General features: G+C 41.0%; 1 long non-coding RNA gene and 1 other non-coding gene across 2 annotated transcripts in view; one reads left to right on the forward strand and one right to left on the reverse strand.

Annotated features, from left to right (window-relative positions):
- The first annotated feature begins 3055 nt into the window (after positions 1-3055).
- LOC120227362 overlaps positions 3056-20165 on the forward strand; it is a 28261-nt gene continuing 11151 nt past the window's right edge. The window contains exons 1-2 of the long non-coding RNA XR_005527234.1: positions 3056-3120; positions 4686-4800. This is a non-coding gene — a long non-coding RNA (uncharacterized LOC120227362). The remainder of the gene's footprint in view (positions 3121-4685; positions 4801-20165) is intronic.
- TRNAQ-UUG lies at positions 10746-10830 on the reverse strand. The gene has a single exon. It is a non-coding gene; the product is annotated as a tRNA-Gln (tRNA).

Genomic DNA, 20165 nt, shown 5'->3' on the forward strand with positions numbered 1-20165 from the left:
TCAGGGAGAATCAGGTCCTTGCTTCTTCCAGTTTCTAGAGGCTGTGGCATCCCTTGGCTCTTGGCTGACTTACTGTACTTTCTGCTTCCATCAACACATTGTCTTGTGATTGCTAAATCAGTCAAATGTTAGCACATATACTTTTATTTTGATCTCTCTTTGCTGGGGAACCTGATCCAAAGGAACCATTGTGACTTATGAAGCCACTGGAGAAATCAGAAAAAGAAGAAAAAAGAACTGGATTACTCTTTCTTGCATACCTCATGGTTATTCTTTTCTCAAAGTTCAGATCATTAAACAAGCTCCTAATACAAGGTCAAGCTCCTAATATAAGGTCAAGTTAGCAAGTGTAATAAATTTTGCTCCTGAGTTTGCATGTTATCCTAAAGTGCCGTTAGTTATCTAAGGTTTTGGCTTAAAATGTAGATATGGGGAAAACCTTTGTAGGGAATGTTCTGCAAACATAATATTTTTAACATACAAAAATATAATTTTAAAATCATTTTTAATATAATGAATCTTTACTCCATTAACTTAGATGGTTCTTGTTTGCCATTTAAATACTGTGACCTTAACAATATTTATTTGAAATGGTTTATTTAGAAATAGGCTAATAGAAATTGGCATTAGAAATTAGAATAGAAAACTGAAGACTGTCAGCAGGCTGTGAGATAGGCTAATAAACATGGCTAAACTTCTGACTGGTTGGAGAAACTGGGGGAAAGGATGACACACTGATTTGGTAGTGTACTTCAGAGTTCCAATAAAGATTATAATGGGTTGTATAATGGTCACAGTGTTAGGGGCGCCTGGGTGGCTCAGTCAGTTAAGCATCCGACTTCAGCTCAGGTCATGATCTCACAATTCATGAGTTTGAGCCCCACATCGGGCTCTGTGCTGACAGCTCACGGCCTGGAGCCTGCTTGGGATTCTGTGCCTCCCTCTCTCTCTGAGCACCCTCTCACGCTCTGTCTCTTTCTCACTCTCTCTCAAAAATAAACATTAAAAAATTAAAAAAAAAAAAACCTATAATGGTCACAGTGCTCGATGTGTGAAGGAAGGAATAGGAACAGAAATGCCCAATGAGGAGAAGCCAAAATGTGAAGAAGTGATGACAACAAAATGGAGACCTTGTGTGTGTGTGAGATGAACTATTAAAGTATTATCAAGATGCAGTGGAATAATTTAGGCATGAGAAGTTTAGAGGCGGAAGAGCAAAAACTCATAACGTTTTTGTACCGTCAGGGAGCAAGACTTCCTGTCGCCTCTAAGGATCCTTTCAGCTGGACTAAGAATCGAATTGACATGAGACAGATTAACAGGAGGAAATTAAATTTAATAGAGTGTCTATGGGGAACCCACACAGACGTGGAAATTGCAAAGACAGGCAAAATGAGGTCTGCATGTCATCGTGAAATCAGGAAAAGGGACTTTAGTCTGGGACTTCAGGGGAAAGGAATGTACTTCACAGGGCAGTAGGAACAGGAGTGAATGTTTGGTAATTAGATGTTTGCCCCACCATATAGATAGGTCACGCGGACAAAATGTATCTCTGCTAACTGTTCTGGGAAAGTCCTCAGTTTGCACCCTTCTGTGTAGTTAAGGGAGCGGCCAGAGTTACTCTTGAGTGGGTGGGGTCTCCATTGCCCTCAGCTCAGAATAATCGTCATGCTGGGGCTGCCTGCCCTTGGCTCTTACAGTCCTAAGAGATACGCATTACAGGTGAATTTTAGAAGAAGGAAGAGGAGGAGAAGGAGGGAAGGATGGTGAGGGGTGGAGAGGGACAGCAGCCACAACGGCGGTGACAATGAGACCAGTCTGACAATGGCAACGACAATGAGAAAGGCCTGATAACAAGTTCAGTTGCTCTGAGCACGTGGCTCTGGAGACACAGTGCAGAGCAGCCTCTGCAGACTAGCTGGCGGTCCGCAAGTCCGCGGGGATCTGTGGCCGGCGCGCCTCCTGGAGGCAGGGTCCTTCCAGCCATGGGCAGCGCTTAAAGCCCACTCTCTGCTCGGCACTGTACTAGGTGGTTTGCATTCGTTACATCATTTAAGTGTTAGAACAATATTATGAGAGAGAAACAATTATTGTCCTCATTTAACCAATGGGGAGATTAAAGAAAAAAGAGATTAAGTAACTCACTTAAACTAGTGCGTGCTGGTGCCGGGATTGAAACCAAGGCAGTCATATTCCAGTCATAGTCCCATTCTGTGGACAACTCTGTTGTACTGCCTGTCACACTAAATTAGAAGTGGGAATATTTTTTTTTANTTAAAATGTCCCTCACAGAATTCTTTACAAAACCACCAAGCCCCTAAAAAATCATTCGACGAATATCCAGACCTTCTACGTACATGACACTGATCCAAAGAGACTGCTCTTGTTGAGTCTTAATACAACTCCAAAGAATTTATTTATTTTTTTAAATGTTTTATTTATTTCTAGGAGAGAGGGAGACAGCGTGAACAGGGGAGGGTCAGAGAGAGAGGGAGACACAGACTCTGAAACAGGCTCCAGGCTCCGAGCTGGCAGTCAGCACAGAGCCCGACGCGGGGCTCGAACCCACGAACCGCGAGATCATGACCTAAGCGAAAGTCGGACGCTTAACCGACTGAGCCACCCAGGCGCCCCAAGAAGTGGGAATATTTTTTAATGAAAGTTTTAATTAGTATCCACTCAGCCCTCTGACCTCCGGCCAATTGGGCAGGGTAGGGACAGATCAGTGCATCTCGTTTTGAAGCATTGCCATCAGGGTTGATCAAATTCAGTGAAAACAATAGGAATCTAAAAGAGTCCCTTTCAATCTGATAAAAACAAAAACCAAACCAAACAAGTAGTAATGTCTTATATCATTTTAGCAATGCATATGATCTCATATTTTTACAAACATCCTGGCATCAGAAAGGAACTATTAATACTCAGTTTAAGGATGAAAAATACAAATAACACTCAGTGAGGTTGGAATTTGTTCAGGGGCACTATTTCTAAAAAATAATGGAGAAGTTCTTAACAATGGGTCTTTCATCACATCATGTTCTCTTTCATTAGTGCCATGCTGGAAATTCACATCTGTTGAAAAAAAATGTCAGCAAGCATATATGGAATTCCCTACATGAGGTAAAGATAATATAATTATGAAAGCCACCGATGAGAAATCATGGGAGACACTCTTTCCCAGGGCCATCCCTCCCCGCTTGCTCTCTTGGGGACTGTCTGTCCTTGTTGGACAGTAGAAACTTAGGGTTACAGATGATTTCACTGGCTTTTTGCATACCTAAACCCCTCTGATCTATAAAAGTTACAACTAAAAGGAAGCAGGACTCCTTAGTTCTCCCAACCTCTTCTCATTCTGTCAAAATTCTCTGGGTCTACTGGAAGAAATTCAGTAGTATCATGTGATTTCAGGAGTGATACTCAAACTTTTGAACAGTTGGTATGGTTCAGACCCCCACCAACCACACAGAGGCTGGCCATGGAGCCCAAGCTATTCCTTCAGTTTTTGGGTCATGGTAAGTGCAGGGGAAGCACCAGGCATTCAGGAGATGGGTGGGTTGGAAGGGAGAGTCCTTGAGTGGTTTGGGACAATGGACACTTAATCACTGGAAAAAATATTTTAATATTTTAACACCAGTATGTGTCTACCAGTATGCACTAGCTAAATATTAACGCTTGTTGGGTTCCTTGAGAGCAGAATCTATGGCCTACTTATTCAACATCACAGATCCAAAAGCCTCAATCTACAATTCTGAAACCCACAAAAACGGAAAAAATTAAAATTGTCTCTGTTGCTTATTTAGCTGCAAAACCTTGTCTATCTTGATAAGAGGCCATTTATGAACTTCATTATTCCTAAGTGAATAGTCATGATTTTTGCTGCTAACACATTAATGTGTTTGATTATAGGATACTGTTCAGGGTTCCTCTGGGAGTATTTTTTAGTGGAAGATGCATGCACTGTTTCACTTCCCTAAAATATGCATAATTCTGCATTCAGAAGTACATCTGGTCCTAAGAGCTGGAATAAAGGGCTATGTGCAGATACCATTTAGCATAGTGTATTCTCTGGGACAAAATGGCTTTGAACACCAAATTCTACATTGTTGAATGTGTATGGCTTTCAAAATTTTGCTTTGATAAGAAAAAAATGGTGAAGAGAGTAGAAAAACCAGCTTCTGCTCAGATTTAGTTTTGTACACCTCGTTTATCTTAGTCAGAACCAATAGTATCAGTAGGATTTATACCACCTCATTGTCTCCTCCATAAAGGACAGCACCAGTCATTCACACATGGACTGTTTCCACACCTAGATCCTAAACAACAGGACCATGTGACTCATTCTGCACTCCTTGTGGTCATATGTAGAGCCCAACATGTAGAAAATATTCACAAACTTTTACATTAGTTATGATGTTAAAAGGAAGATCAATGTCAGTTCAGGAAACAGTGCACTCCCTTTGCCCAGAAATGTTTCCAGTGTTCAAAAATACTCCGACAGTACATTGTGAATAGTCAAATTGCCTTTTATGTGCTTAAAATGATTAAAAATATATAAGATGTTAGCCTTTAACACTACCAGAAATTGTCTCATTGGAATAATGTGAAAGAAATATCATTAAAGATTAAGAAGAGAAAGATAAGAAATCCCCGTGTTTAAAAACTGATTCACATGAATATTTCTGCAGGATGACTTCTCTTGAACTCGCTGGAAACTTATCAGGTTTTATAATGAAGCACTCTCATCAAATCACACTCACCTAACTTGGACGGGAAACAACATGAAGCTCAGAAAAACAGGAGGTGGGGAAAGTAAAGGAGGGCTTGAAATCTAAAAAGATTTGAAGGCAGATTGGGGGGCAGAGAATATTCTCCCCTTGTGAGGGATGTATGAGAGTGCGGTTGAGGGGGTCAACAACCTAAAAGGCTTAGAAATTCTGGCAGTGAGAGACTAGAGTGCTGACCTGAGTGAAGAATGAATTAGGAAGCAAGCAAATCACCTGGAAGACCATTGCAAGAAGGCAGGTTAGGAGTGATGAGAGACTGAACCCAAGAGTGATAGTGAGGAGGGAGAAGTTGAAAAGATATAGAATATAATACATTTCTTGTGTTGCCCTTTCTGTTTAGATCTTAGAATCACACTAATTCACAATGGGATAGTGACTCAGGGCTGCTGGGCTGGAGACTGAGAGATTTTGCCTCTTTTAGCATATTTCTACATGTTTATAGAGAGGAAAACCAGAAGACTGATAAGCATATGCAAGGCAGTGGTTTTGTGAATGTTTCATGAGGGACTGAAGACAGGCAGCCGCCCTTACGCAATTGTCAAAATCTGATGTGTTTCACCATTGTTCTCTGTCACAGTTGCGTGGGGGGGGAGGGGGAAGAGCAAAAGAATAATGTGCAGCCTTGGCCTTGGTGAGGTCTGACTACAGAAGCACTGGTGTTCCTTTTTTAATCAAAGCATCATTATTCTTCTTGATAAACTCAGAGAGTAATGGAAACTGCATTGAAGAAGGGAGACTACAATTTTACGAGGTCCCTTTTTTCTGTGCTGAAAACAAGTAAAAGATAACATTTCATAGAAGTCACTTGCACTATACCATAATTCATCAGGCTATTAAATATTTCTTTGAGGATAAAATTCTAAGGTTATTAATCTATATAAAACCAAGTTCTTTAGCCTTGAGGAAAGCTGAGAAAATTTCCCAAGGGAACTTCTACTCTTCTCGAAGCCTGAAGAGAAGAACCCATTGAGATTTTTATTAATAAACTTTTAAATAAGATAATGCATTTTGTTTTTAAATGAAATAGCCCTTCAATTAGGTTTCTTGATGTATTCTGTCTCTGCTGGGAAGGACTTGTTAGAGCTTTGGTGATTTTAATAATTTAAAAACATATCAAGAACTTAATAAATACCTGTCTACCTGTCCACTTAAAATTTCCTTTACTGTCTGCTTAAATATATTGACATTGAGAGGTGTTACTCCATTGCATTTTATAGTGATTCTTATAAATACCTTAATGTAGCTAAGTTGTAGCTACATTATGTAGCTATTACTGATGATATAAAAATAAAAATTATTTCTTGATGTGTGTTTCATGAAAAATGAGGTTACATATTTGAGTTTGCGGTGAGTATATTGTTTGTAGTAGTATTGTTCTGTGACTTTGGGCATTTCACAGATAGGCCTCAGTATTTCTGTCAGTAAAATTAAGAACTAGTAAGAGTGATTTTGCCCTCAAGGTATGCAGTATATATTCTGGGCACATTAATTTTTTCCATCATAATTAAAGTTCCAGTAATAGCACCTATTGTGAGGAATACTGATAAATCCATTTATGGCATATTACTTGTAATTAATAAATATATTTTAATGAGTATTCTTTTATTAATTTTTCTGGGGCTTACCCCCAATAAACTGACTATGTACTATAACTTCAATCCTTCTAGACAGAGACAATGAAAAAAAACCTAAAGTCAAAGATATCTTTTACAACTGAAAAATCCAGCATCACAGATAAAAGTACTTTCTAATAAACTATCAAGTGATTCTGGAAATGCAGGTAGGCTTTTTGGATAGGCTTTTTTTTACAGTGTCTGTTAGTGATTCTTATGACCTTCTGATTCAATGATAAAAACGTAAACTCAAGATTTTACTGTCAACATTGAATCGTGAAGTTCTGACCACTGGGAAACACTGTTGGGGAAGCTTATCCAAGGAGGAAATAATTCTGCAGTGCACTTTGTAAGATGACCTTTACAAGTGCTTTTTGTTACAGTGCCCTTACTCATTTGGAAGTGATGGGATTTAAATCGGTTATTGAAATGCCTCTTTAATATCTATTCTTAATCTTTTGAGATGAAAGAAATTTATCAGTTAAGTATGTCCAAACAAATCTGCATTATACTTGTTTCAGTTTCAAGTTAGAGAAATCACTGATTTGAAGAACCTTCTCTGAAATGCCTTCTTAACTCAAATCTTCGTCTCAAATTTTCAAAATTTTTAAAAAAATAGAGTAGTAATTTCAGTCTGCCTGTCCATCCTCATTCTTTCAGTTTTTGTTGAGCTATAAGCCATATATATATATATATATATATATATATATATATATATGCATATATATACATACATATATAGTCTTGTCATATTAGCTATTATCCCTTATTTAAAGACATTTATTTACCCTTACATATTTGAGACTTATACTTCCAGTCTCTGGAAGCAGATCGGATTTTTCAAAACTTAAACATCTTTGTTGGGTCCCCGAATCTTACAAGTTTTTGGCTTTTTCAAGCAATGATATACTACTTGGTATGTGAGACTGCCGTTAGTGTGGGTTCGTACCAGTTCTATTCAGCATTTATTTAATGAGCATCTTCTGTAAATCCAGTATTGTGTTAGACTCTATATGAGACCAAAAGAGAAAAAAAAGCACTGGGCTCTTCATAACTCTTCATCTGGGGTGTATTCCCTCTGCAGCTGCCTTTCACTTACTTGAGTTCATCATCTCCCCACCACCACCACCTCTCTTCCCCAGTTTTCAAGCTACACTCACATCTGCAGCAAGAGTATCAATAACTGCATGAGGAACCTAAGCTTCCTATTAAATTGTGTTCCTCATGGGGGTGCCTGGGTGGCTCAGTTGGTTGGGGGGCCGACTTCGGCTCAGGTCATGATCTTGCAGTCTGTGGGTTCGAGCCCTGTGTCGGGCTCTGTGCTGACAGCTAGCTCAGAGCCTGGAGCCTGTTTTGGACTCTGTGTCTCCCTCTCTCTCTGCCCCTCCCCTTCTTACGCTGTCTCTCTCTCAGAAATAAATAAAAAACATTAAAAAATTTTTTAAAATAATAAACTGTGTTCCTCAGATGTCAGATACAGTAGTGTGATCAGCATGGCTGGGTCCCCCCACCCTGCACCAAACATAGATCGTGTATAGTCAGAGCAAGGACTTGAACAGGAGCGATACCGTGTACTTCTGTGGTCTTTGAATCCAAATACCACCTCCCTCCCAGGCTAAGTAACTTCACTGCAGTGATTAGCCTTAGTCAGCCTGGTAAACTACTAAATAAATAAATAATCTGGAATAATGATTCCCCTCACCTTTACCCCTGTGAGTGGTACAGCCTCTCCTCGATGTGCTCTATTCTCAGCCTTTCTTTCAGCTTGGACAGTTTTTCCATTTTCCCAATTCAACACAAGTAACTTTTGCCTGAGTCCAACCATCAATCAGTCTGACCTGTTGAGCCGAGACACAGAAATTATTGTGTTATCTTGTTCCTGGGATTGGAGCCTCTCTTTCCAGTGGTCCCTGGACTCAGATTACATAAATTTTTCACACTGAGCCATCTGCTGGTTCGCAATGGGGATTAATAACTTGAGAGTTTCCTTTAACATAGGGAGAAAAAAAAATTCAAAGTTGAAATCAAATCCACCAACGAGAGCAAATTCCTGACATGGAGGTAGGAGGTGAGTTCCTTACCTTTCAAGCATCATCTTCCTTTGCAAATCAGCCTGTACTCCCAAGAAATGTCACCCTTCAATAATGTCAGCCTTCTTCCAGCCCCCCAGACTTCGAACTGCAAAGTCATTTGTGGTTCCTCTTCTTCTTTCTTGTTCTGTCTGTAGCCACTTACTTTCCAAGATCTAATTGTCTATGCTTGTCATTTCCACTGCATAATGATCGTGTAGCTCCCTTTGCCTTCCATGTCATATATCATTCTTTCAATTGTTCGTCCAAACTCCATGTTTTCGACCCCAGTCCATCTTGCGTATAGCCAATCTTTACTAAGTATTACGGTAATAATATGAATGTGCTGTTCAGAAGTTTCCGATGGTTTCATTTTTCCCCACATAATTAAGAGTAACCTAGTTTTAGATAGTGACCTTGCTGATTATAGCCTTGCTCTATGCCTTTTACCTTATTTCTCAGTTATTCAAATTTTATCTTCTTAATCCACCGAAGCTGGCCTGCTCACTGTCCCCAGAACATTTATTCTCATGAATCTCCATTCACTATATTTTTAGTTAGGATCTCTGCATGGGACGGATTGCAAATTTAAATTGGATGATCTGGAAAGTTTTAATAGAATAATGCTTACAAAAGTATGGACAGAGGTAAGGAAACCTCTTACCTTTGTAAGGTAATCCCCTGGAGCTAGTATCAGTGGGGATTGTTACCATGGCTAGATCAAAAAGGATCACAGGAAGAAGTAAATGCCGTGAAGTAAAGGGAGATTCATGCTGTTAGGATGAGCAGAAGAATGTTCGTGATTTGTGGAAGATCATAGCCAGCCTGAGGCAATCCCACAGGGAAGGAGCCAGGAGAATCGATGCCCTAACATTATCTTCCTCCCTCCTCTTATCTCATCGTGGGAGTCCCATGTGGCTGTGCCACCAAAAGACTATTGGAAAGGGGGTGTAGTGTGTTAAGTTGCCTAAAAGGGTCAGCCTGCTGACACACAGAGGGGCATGAAGGAATATGAACATTTTGTAGCAAAACCCAGGAGACATCTAATATGTTTATTTTGTTTCCCTTGATTTGTTTTTACCTTTATATTACCCTGCTACCTATCCACTTTATTTTTATATTTACATACAATGAATACAGTCTCTTACTGGTGCACGGTTTTATGAGCCTTACAAGTGTACAGAGTTGTGCAAGTACTATGACAATCAGAATACAGAACATTCCATCATCCCCCTCAACCTCCTCATCTAGTCACCTGTTCTCCCAGACCCCCGGCCTGGTCACCAGTGACATTTTCCCCTCCCTTGTAGTTGTATCTATTCCACACCATCATACAAATAGAATTATACAGTGCATAGCTTTTAAAGTATGGCTTCTTTTCCTTATCAAAGCATATTTGAGATTCATCCTCCTGGTATGTATCAATTGTTCATTTGTTTTGAATCACTGAGAAGTATTTCATTAATTTCATTATATTATTTCATTATACTTGCCACATTAAAAACATCCATCTACCAATGGAAGGACATGAGGACATTTTCCATTTGGGGATGATCATGAATAAGTGACTATAAGCTTTCATATACAGGTTTTGTGTGCATCTCACCTAGGAGTGATATTGCTGGGTCATGCGTTAGTGATGTTTTACTTTACAGAGTTAACCGTGGCATTTTGCATTTGCATTGAGTAATGTTTGGGTTTTCTCTTGCTTCACATTCTCATTAGTGCTTGCTATTGTCATTTTGTTTGTTTTGTTTCATTTTTTGGTCATTCTAGTATTTGTAAAGGAGTATCTCATTGTGATTTAGATTTCTAATTCTTTTTTAATTTTTTAGTTTTTTGAGAGAAAGAGAGAGAGAGAGAGCAAGTTGGGCAGAGGGGACACAGGGAGAGAGACAGAATCCCAAACAGGCTCTATGCCCAGCACAGAGCCCAATGTAGGGCTCGATCCCATGACCCTGGGACCATGACCTGAGCTAGAATCAAGAGTCAGACTCTCAAATGACCAAGCTATCCAGGCCCCTCTGTGATTTTTGATGACTAATGACGTGGAGATTCTTTTAGTGTGCTTATTTGATATTCACATATATTTTTTGTGGACCTGTCCAAAATTTTTGTTCATTTTTTCTTTTTTTAAAATTTTTAAAAATGTTTTATTTATTTCTGAAAGAGAGAGACAGACAGACAGACAGACAGAGTGAGCAGGGGAGGGTCAGAGAGAGAGAGGGAGACAGAGAATCTGAAACAGGCTCCAGGCTCTGAGGTGGCTGTCAGCACAGAGCCCGATGTGGGGCTTGAACCCACGAACCGTGTCATCATGACCTGAGCCAAAGTCAGACGCTCAACCGACTGAGCCACCCAGGCACCCCTGTTCATTTTTTCTTACTAGACTGCCTGTTTTCTTATTATTTTGATAGTTATGTGCATATTTGAATGCATCACATATATTGCTTACAAATATTTCTCATGATCTGAAGCTTAACTTTTCATTCACAATAGTGGCTTTTAAGAAGAAGAAGAGCAACAGTTTATAATATTGACCTATAAAAAGGGAATTAACCATAAAATAGAGGATTTTTTTAAATCAAAAGAAACATGCTTTATAATGCTGTTTGTATATGTTTGAAAAACTAGATGAAACACATAGTCTTTTAGAAGAAGTGCATTTCACCAAATTTGACCTCAGAACAATTACCAAAGAAGAAATAGAAGACATGGCAAACAACACCAACAGAAAAGCACTAGGCCCAGATGGTTTTGAGGGAGAATTCTGACAAATGTTTAAAGATTAGATAATCCTACTGTTACTTAAACTATTTGAAAGCATGGAAAAAGAAGAACATTTGGCAATTTTATTTTAAGATTTCCTTCAAAATAATTCAGGGAAAGCAGGTGGAGGGCTGGTGGAAGTATGTAAATGGAACAATACTTATCTTGAGTGAAGAGCTATTAAAGCTCAGTGATGGGTACATGAGGGGCAGTTGTGCTCCTCTCTGTAGATTGGAATTATCTGGCATGTTGCATAAGTATGGTGTTTAGTAAACTCATAATTTTGCAATGAATATATAAGCATTTCTGAATGTTATTAAAAATAACAGCAATAGATAATAATCACAAAAGGCATAGCAAAAAAATCAAAATCCCACCAATAAGAGGAGACTTGAGCAAAATATTGGCAAGCCAAGACAAGTAAGTAATTGGAACAAAACTTAATAAGTAAGGATATTCAAATTCTAACATATAAAAATAGGCCTGGGGTGCCTGGGTGGCCCAGTCAGTTGAGTGTCTGGCTCTTGATTTCAGCTCAGGTCATGATCTCCTGGTTCATGGGATTTAGCTCTGCATCAGGCCCTGTGCTGACAGTGCAGAGGTTGCTTGAGATTCTCTCTCTCCCTCTATCTCTACCCTTTCCCTGCTCCACACACATGCATGTAGTAAGTACATTCTCTCTCGAAAATAAGTAAACTTAAAAAAATAATAAACCAAATCTGAATATGTTTCATTAAAAATGAGTAATGCAAACAGTATTCAGTGATCATGATAAACAGAAATTAATTTTTAAAGAGGGTGGAAAGTCTTTGTAACCAGTATTTTATTTTATTATTATTTTTAATGTTTATTTATTTTTGAGAAAGAAAGAGAGTAGGCTAGAAGCAGAAAGCCTGATGCAGGGCTGGAACTCATCAACCGTGAGATTGTGACCTGAGCCAAAGTTGGGCACTTAACAGACTGAAGTATCCAGGAGCCCCTTCCTTGTTTTAAAACTTCCTTATAAACATCTCTTGAGTCAAAGAGGGGAAATTAAAATTGAAGGATTTCTTTTAGAAATTATAAAAACTATACAAAAATCTGTAGAATCAATTAAAACAATGTTCAGGGACCAATTCATGGCTTTTAATACAAATAATAAAAACGTGAAGGAGAGATCCACTTCACAGAGCAAGAAAAAGAAAAAAATAAATATGAAAAAAGAATAAAGAAAGAAAGAGAAAAGAAGAAATTAACAAATCAGAAAACAAGAACATACACATAAATACACAAGCTGGTGTTTTGAACTAACCAACCTAACAGACAAATCAGTAGCTAACATAATCAAGAAAGAAAGGAGAGAAACATAAATACACAAAATAAAAATTGGCAGGGAAAGTATCTTCTGAAATTACAGGAGTGTGAAGTAAATTCCTCAGAGAAGACTTTACACAGTTCTTTGTAAATCGGTTTGAAAACTCAGATGAACCAAGCTGAATTTCTGCAAAAACAAAATTGCCAAAACCAACCCCAGGAAGAAGAGAAGGTTGGAATGTCAATGTCCTTAGAAGAAACAGAGAACTATATCAAAGTGTCACACCCCAGAAAGGACACAGAGACTTCTAGAACAAATAGATGCTATTGCTGCTTAAACTGTTCCAGGGTTTATAAAATAAGGAAAACGCTCAAATTAATTTTATGAAGGGAAAACCCGAATCTGGTGATGATTCCAACAACAATTGCATGACCAAATTACAGATTAATCACACAGGTATTGATGAAGGTTCTAAAAAATCATTAGTAAATAGAATCCAACAGTACCATAAAAAAGATACATCATGGCTAAGCGGGGTTTGTTCCAGGAAAATGAAGACAAATCAACATCAGCATCTTAATTAAGATGGAAACATCATTCACACTGTCACTAAAATCATGAACAAGGCAAGAGTTACTAAAATATCCATTACCACAAATTATTATTTTGGAAGAATTAGCTAATCCTTCAGACAAGATCTATAATTTGAGGCATAACAATTACAAGAAAGGAAAAAAATATCTATAGATTTTATAATAGTATACCTAGCAAACCAAAGACAATCAGTGAAAAACTGAATCTAAACAACAAGAGAATCAGTAATTTAGCGGGTTATGAAGTTAAAATGCAAAAGTCAGTTGCTCTCTTATAGACCAAAATCAACAATGCATAAAGTGTGTCAGAAGAGAAAATCACCACTTACTATATCCAAAATTATAGAAGTTCTGCCCATTTGATTGAACTCATTTTTTTTCCTGCTTTTCAGTGGTATCTTAGATTTTTCCTCATTTAGACTTTGCATGTGTATTTTTAAAAATATTTTTGAATATTTAGTGCTGCTGTTTCTGAAATAACACAATCGAAAGATGTATTTCCAAAGTTAATGTGTAAATTTCAGGTGGTCGCACGTTCCAACAAGCTTAATTTTATTTTCTCGGTCTGGAGCTATGTAAGCTAATTCTAGAATTAATCAAATTTTAAAATACATAAATAAGAACCTTCCAGAAAACCCTGGAACATTAGGATAATTGAGTTGAAGGGGCTAACCATTTAAAAGCATAAAACCTCTAGAATTAAGAGTATAGCTCATAGGGTCACCTGGGTGTCTCAGTCAGTTGAGTGTCAGGCTCTGGCTCAGGTCAGGATCTTATGGTTTATAAGTTCGAGCCCCGCATTGGACTAACCGCTCTCAGCGCAGAGCCCACTTCAGATCCTCTGTCCACCTCTCTCTGCCCCTCCCCTACTCATTATTTTTCCTCTCTCTCTCTCAAAAATAAACATTAAAAAAGAAGAAAAAGAATATAGCTCATAAATAGATTGACACGCCAGTAAAACAGAATGGAGTCTAAAACCAACTAAAATCTATGTGGAAAATGTGCAATCTCAAGTACTGAGAAGAAGATGGAATTTTTAGCCATTACTTTGGAACACGTAAGTAGCCATTTAGAACAAGGTAATTTAGAAATTATACCTCACACAACCCACTTCAATCAACTAAAAATGTTTGGAAACCTAAATGTATAAATTAAATTGTACAAGTACTAGGGGAAAATGAGTGAACTATTTTATAACATGGTAGGAGAGACTACCTTTCCAACTAAGGTTCAAAATCCAATAAAGGGGAAATAATTGAACAATTTCATTTTAAACTTTCATGACACAATAATACACTGCAACTCTTATGAGAAGACAAATGAGAAAAACTTGCAACTAAATAACCACAGATGAAGATGCAAATTTTGTAATGTGTTAACAGGTCTAAAGAATCAAGAAAAGAGCTCCACAGATGTGTCCCCAGCAATACAACCATAACTCGTGAATATTAGTTACACACACACACACACACACACACACACACACATATTCTCTGGAAATTGGTTTAAGGGTATATAGAAAATGAAGAAACATCTTTTAAAAAATATATATATATATACTAAATCTTGGTTAGAGCAGAGTCTGTCGCTTGACCCGACCTGCTTCCTTCCTCCCCACAGACTCCGCAAGAGGGACACTGCACTCCTCAGACGAATGTGGTTAGGAATGTAGTTAAGAACACTTCAGAGTTCCTGGTCAAGGGTGGTGGTATCTTTGGGGAGGTAGAGGATGCCAGCATTTCCTATTGTCTTCCCAGCTCCAGGTTTCAGGGGCTAAATTCCAAGCAAGCCTAGGAGGTTGGAGCTTTCTTCGACCTGCCCCCACCTAATGGGGCCAAGTTTCTGCTCTCGTTCTGGCAGGTACTAATCACCTTCCCCCTGGATCATTCATACCAGGAGGATCAAAGCTGGCAGAGGCGAGCTAAGATCACCCACGCCTGCTGCCTCCGCCCAGCATCCTGCTCATAAATCAGGAGCGTCCCAGCCCAAGGACAGTGCTGAGAGATTTTGCTCAGAGAGCAAATCCGGTCAGGGCTCTGAAGCTTTACGCAATGAAACAGACTTTATTTGGAGCTGAGAGTGGAGTATTCAGGCCTAAAGCTGCTTTAAAAAAACAATGGAGATTTTTTTTTTTTAAGTTTATTTATTTTGAAAGAGAGAGAGCGAGAGCGCACAAGCTGGGGAGGAGCAGAGAGAATCCCAAGCAGGCCCTGGACTGACAGTGAGGAGCCTGACGTAGCGCTCCAACTCACCAACCGTGAGATCGTGACTGGAGCAGATACCAAGAGCCTGACACTTACTGGACTGAGGCCCCCCCCCCCCCGCCCCGCCCATGCCTCCAAAACAATAGGGATTTTTATGGAAAGGTATTAAGAGAACCCTGGCAGTTGCACTAGAATAGCAAGCTAAATTGAAGGTCATTTACTTTATGAGAGGTAACCAAAAGAAAAAGAAAGAGGAAAAAGAATGTTCTCCCAGAGTGAGAACAGAATACAAATACTGGCCTCAGACCACCTGGGTGGCTCAGTCGGTTAAGCATCAGCCTCTTGATAGCAGCTCAGGCCGTGGGATCCAGTGTTACACTGGGCTCTGGCTGAGCATGGAGCCTGCTTGGGATTCTCTCTCTCTCTCTCTCTCTCTCTCTCCCCTTCTCTCTCTCAAAATAAAATAAAAAAAATTCAAATATTAGCCTCCAAAAATATCCCTGCCGAGGATAACAGAGCTTAGAGAAATTTATGCCCACAGCATCATTGAAAAGAATAGAGCAATTTGGGGCGCCTGGGCGGCTCGGTTGGTTAAGCGTCCGACTTCAGCTCAGGTCATGATCTCACAAGTCGTGGATTCGAGCCCTGTGTTGGGCTCTGTGCTGACAGCTCAGAGTCTGTAACCTGCTTCACATGCTGTGTCTCTCTCTCTCTCTCTGCCACTTTCCCACTCGTGCTCTTCCTCTCTTTCTCTCAAAAGTAAATACTTTAAAAAAAATTAGGAAAAGAGTAGAGCAATTAATCAGCTGTTAGTGTAGCCTAATGGCTACAGGGGATACAGTGAGAGGTGGGCAGCTGAACAGAGACATCAGAGAGAGAGGCAGACGGAGCCCTGCTAATACACCTGGCATCTCTCGATGACTGCACATGTCCTTAGGCTGTACCCTCTGAGGGTGACGGCAGGCGTTTCAAGTGTGAGCGGAGTAGAGTTTCCTCGTGTGTGGTGGCAGTCCTGAGGACGGGATCCAGGGCACCTGCAGACGCCGGCCCCGGTACCCCGGCACTGTTAGAAGGAGGCACTCACAGCCCGACTTTGTATGTGAGAAAAACGAATCCCAGCTTGCATGCTTGTATAAACCGGAACTCCTACGCAACTTGCTGTCCACTCGTGGGGGGCAAGGATACAACGTTCAGAGTTGAGTTGTCCACACTTCCCAGGATTCAGTCGTTAAGTCCCGCACTGGTAGAGGGGAGGGGTAGGGGTGGAGTGTGCTTAAGAGAACTTGAGAACTAGGGCTCTACCCCCCGACATTCTGACTCAGTGGTCCTCGGTGAGGCCAGGAATCCTGTATTTTCAATAAGCATCTCAGGGGCTTGTAAGAAAATGGCACTTAGGTATCAGGATTTACTTTACATTTATATCAGTGTAATTCCTATTAGCTTAATTATCTTCTTCTATACTTTTTAGTTTTCATTAGATTTATGTATGTTGAGAAAATTATTCGTCTGTGACCAGAACTTCAGGAGTTTTATCTATGCGAAAAGTTCATGCAAAATCATTTAATTAATGGATTTATTTTAGCCACACTTTGAAAGGAAATTTTGTAACATGAAAAATGAAGTCCTTCTGCACACTTTCCGCAAGAAGCACTCTAAAGGAAAAGTTATTCAACTCAGGTAGCATAATAAAGGGATGGTACCTTCATTTTGGCCTACTGGTGGGCACGCAAAAAGCTGCCCATTCTGCTCTCTGCACCTGTCAGTTCCTTCCTTATAGTTTGCACCTCCTCTTTTGTCTATTCAGAGTAAGTGAGGGAGAGTAAATATTCTTTTACTGTCTTCAACAATGATTTCTGAAATCTCCAGTATCTCTATGGCCTGTTGAGTGCAACAAAAACATTCAGCACTCTCAAAAGCTTGAAGCCAGTGCCCCTTCAAAAAACTCGTTTTTTAAAATTATTTTTAATGTTTATTTATTTTTGAGAGAGAGACAGAGAGCACAAGCAGGAGAGGAGCAGAGAGAGAGGGAGACACAGAATCTGAAGCAGCTCCAGGTTCTGAACCGTCAACACAGAGCACGACGCAGGGCTCGAACTCACAAACTGTGAGATCATGACCTGAGCCAAAGTCAGATGCTCAATGCACTGAGCCACCCAGGCACCCCTCAAAGAACTCCTTGACAGCACGTGCATCTAGGACACTGCAGGAAATAGCTCAAGGGAGAAAAACAAACACAAAAACCCTTCTTGGATGACACGTCAGAGTACAGCCACAGGAGTAATGTTCCTGAACCCGAGACCTACTAAATTCCAGTTTTTAAAGTTTTGACCACTCTAATATGAAATAAGTCACTTTTAATCTCTTTTCCTCTGTTTAGAAAAATGAGAGTCATACCACATGTTTCAAAGGCATGGCTAGGGAATATACGGGATTTCAGGCAATTGGGGCCTGGACACAGCTAAGCGCTAAGTGTTACTCTAACCATGGTGCCCGTGAGAGCATCTGTCAGCACTCCATGTTGCACTTGGGGCTGGGAACTCTGTGAAGGCTGCTCATCCCATTTAGCTTCTTCATGACTCATTGATCTAAGCTTTTAGACCCTGCTTGAACTTCATGTTTCTCAGAAAGTGGTTAGAGCTAGAAGCAGACTGCTCACCGGGGACAACTTGGAATGCCCCAAAGCAATATTAATGATAGCCTGGATATGTAAGGGAATCTGAAAGGTAAAAAAAAAACAACAAAACTATAGGCCCTTAAGGTATATTTCCTTCCAAAGCTTCCAATTTTGCTCTGAGGTAGACTTTTTCCAAAAATATGTTATGTGAGTGACTTAAAAATTCCAGCTGCAATAACTCGTCTGACTGTGACTGTGGGTGTTCAGCATCTCCACCACGTTTTATGGTGAAGATTCTGCAGAGCAGTAGGAATCTGAAACCTGGCACAGACCCCAGACTCATACTGCTCTTGGCTCTAAATAATAAACACCCCTTATCCAATATTCAGTCCTGCTACCATTCCAGCAGGGGTGAGCACATTTGTTATCAGCAGAAAATATGAAGATTTTTCAAGACATCTTGGGTGTTTTAGTTTGGTTTCCTCCGAAAGGAGAGCTCGAGAAGAGGTTTCAGGGCAGCTAGTTTGTCTGAGAGGTGATCTCAGGAGGCACAAGTGAAGGAGGGAGATACGGCGGGAGGAAGAAGATATAAGTGTGCATTACTGCTTCTGCTGCCAAAGGCAATCGTGCAATTCGCTCAGAGTCTGTGAAATGAACGGAAGACTTTTCAGAAATGTCCTCATGGAAGTCAGGAGACTGAAGCCATTATTCCCGGACACTCATCTCCCATTGGCTGAAGGTCACTCCCAAGGGTATTCGCTTCAGGTTGGGCCTACAAGGAGACCAAGCGAGTGCTGTTGGCATCTCAGCAAACCCTGGAGCATTGACTCAGGCCATGCGCCTTTGAGGCACAACAAGGTGAGTCTGAGCTCATGTGCCTCTGTCCACTGGGGGGGGAGGCTCAGAATGATTTATGCCGACGGCATCTGCTACATTCTTGCCACATTCGGGCCAGCGCACTGTTCAGACGGGGCCACCCCTCACTGGGTCCGCTCCTACTCTGCCACTGTGTTTCAAAGGTGGAGGCTGACTACAGTTTCTACCAGAGAGCTTGATGCCGGCGGTTTGGGAGGACAAGCTCCCTGCGGCAGCTAACAGCCGGTCCACTGTTGGAATTTATCAGCTGTCTCGGCAGCCAGCCTTCTTGATTTCCCCCACCATCGCCCACACTGCTGCACGTTGGCGTTGCTCAGGCTGTAGAGACACACAGGCCTTCAGCCCGGACGGATCTGCATACTTGATTGCTCTGCCCTTTTTTGGCAGCGGTTGTCACTGTGGTCTGTTGGGTAATCACCAGGCATGCAAGGACCAGAGGACCCCCCCCAGGAATCCCCAAGTTGCAGCCATTCTCCCTCCCCACTTGAGCTCCTAAGAGTAACCAGAGTCAATGACACTAAACAACACACCTCCTTTTTTATGCTGAAATAAGGAGTCTAAAACTACCCATCAGAGCTCCAGTTTCAGAGGAAACTGTCCCTTTCTGTCCCTTGGTGGGATGTTTGCCGTTGGCTTCCCCCCCCCCAGACCTCTAATCCGGTGGGGCTGAAGATCCGTGGAGCCCACAGCCTGCAGGTGCATCACTGGCCGCGATGGGAAGTGAGGCGGTTCTACCTGAACTCTGCAGACGTCTGAGAGTCGCCCTACGAGGCTTCAAGGTGCCATGAGCTGTGTCGGCATGTTCCTCCAAGGAGCACATTCCTATGGCGCGTTGCGTCTTTCCTGTGGGGGCCCTCACGTCTGGAGAGGCTACCCCTTGAGCTAAGACATTCGGTCTCCTTTGAGCTCTCAGCCTTAACAGTGAGTTCTGGGATGCATGTTTGGCACATTTTGTCCAATGGCTGCAGGAGGTATTTCACTGTTAGCATGAGTCATGTCCTGGGTTGAGAGTTGACTAACAGCCCGAGTCTACATTCTCTCTTTGTTCAAGCCTTTGAAGGCAGGGAGCCAGAGTCAACCCAATCCATGGCCTTCTTATTTACCATCACCTCACACTGCTCGGGCGCTAGCGCTACTGCGTGACCCTGTGCCTGTCTGCTCCTGCCCTGGCCCCACTCACCTCCCGTGCGACTTAGTAATTGTAATGCAGGCGCTCCGGGATTACCGACTGACCCCATCTAATCAGAAACGGAGCGATGATCTGTGATCGACTCCGTACCAGATCCCGTCCTCAGTATGTTCTAGAATCACTTCCCGTCCCTGGCTTAGTTTCAGTTACCTGATAGGAC

This window comes from Hyaena hyaena, unplaced genomic scaffold (genome assembly GCF_003009895.1).
Source record: "Hyaena hyaena isolate Hyena2069 unplaced genomic scaffold, ASM300989v1 scaffold_2227, whole genome shotgun sequence".
NCBI lineage: Eukaryota > Metazoa > Chordata > Mammalia > Carnivora > Hyaenidae > Hyaena > Hyaena hyaena.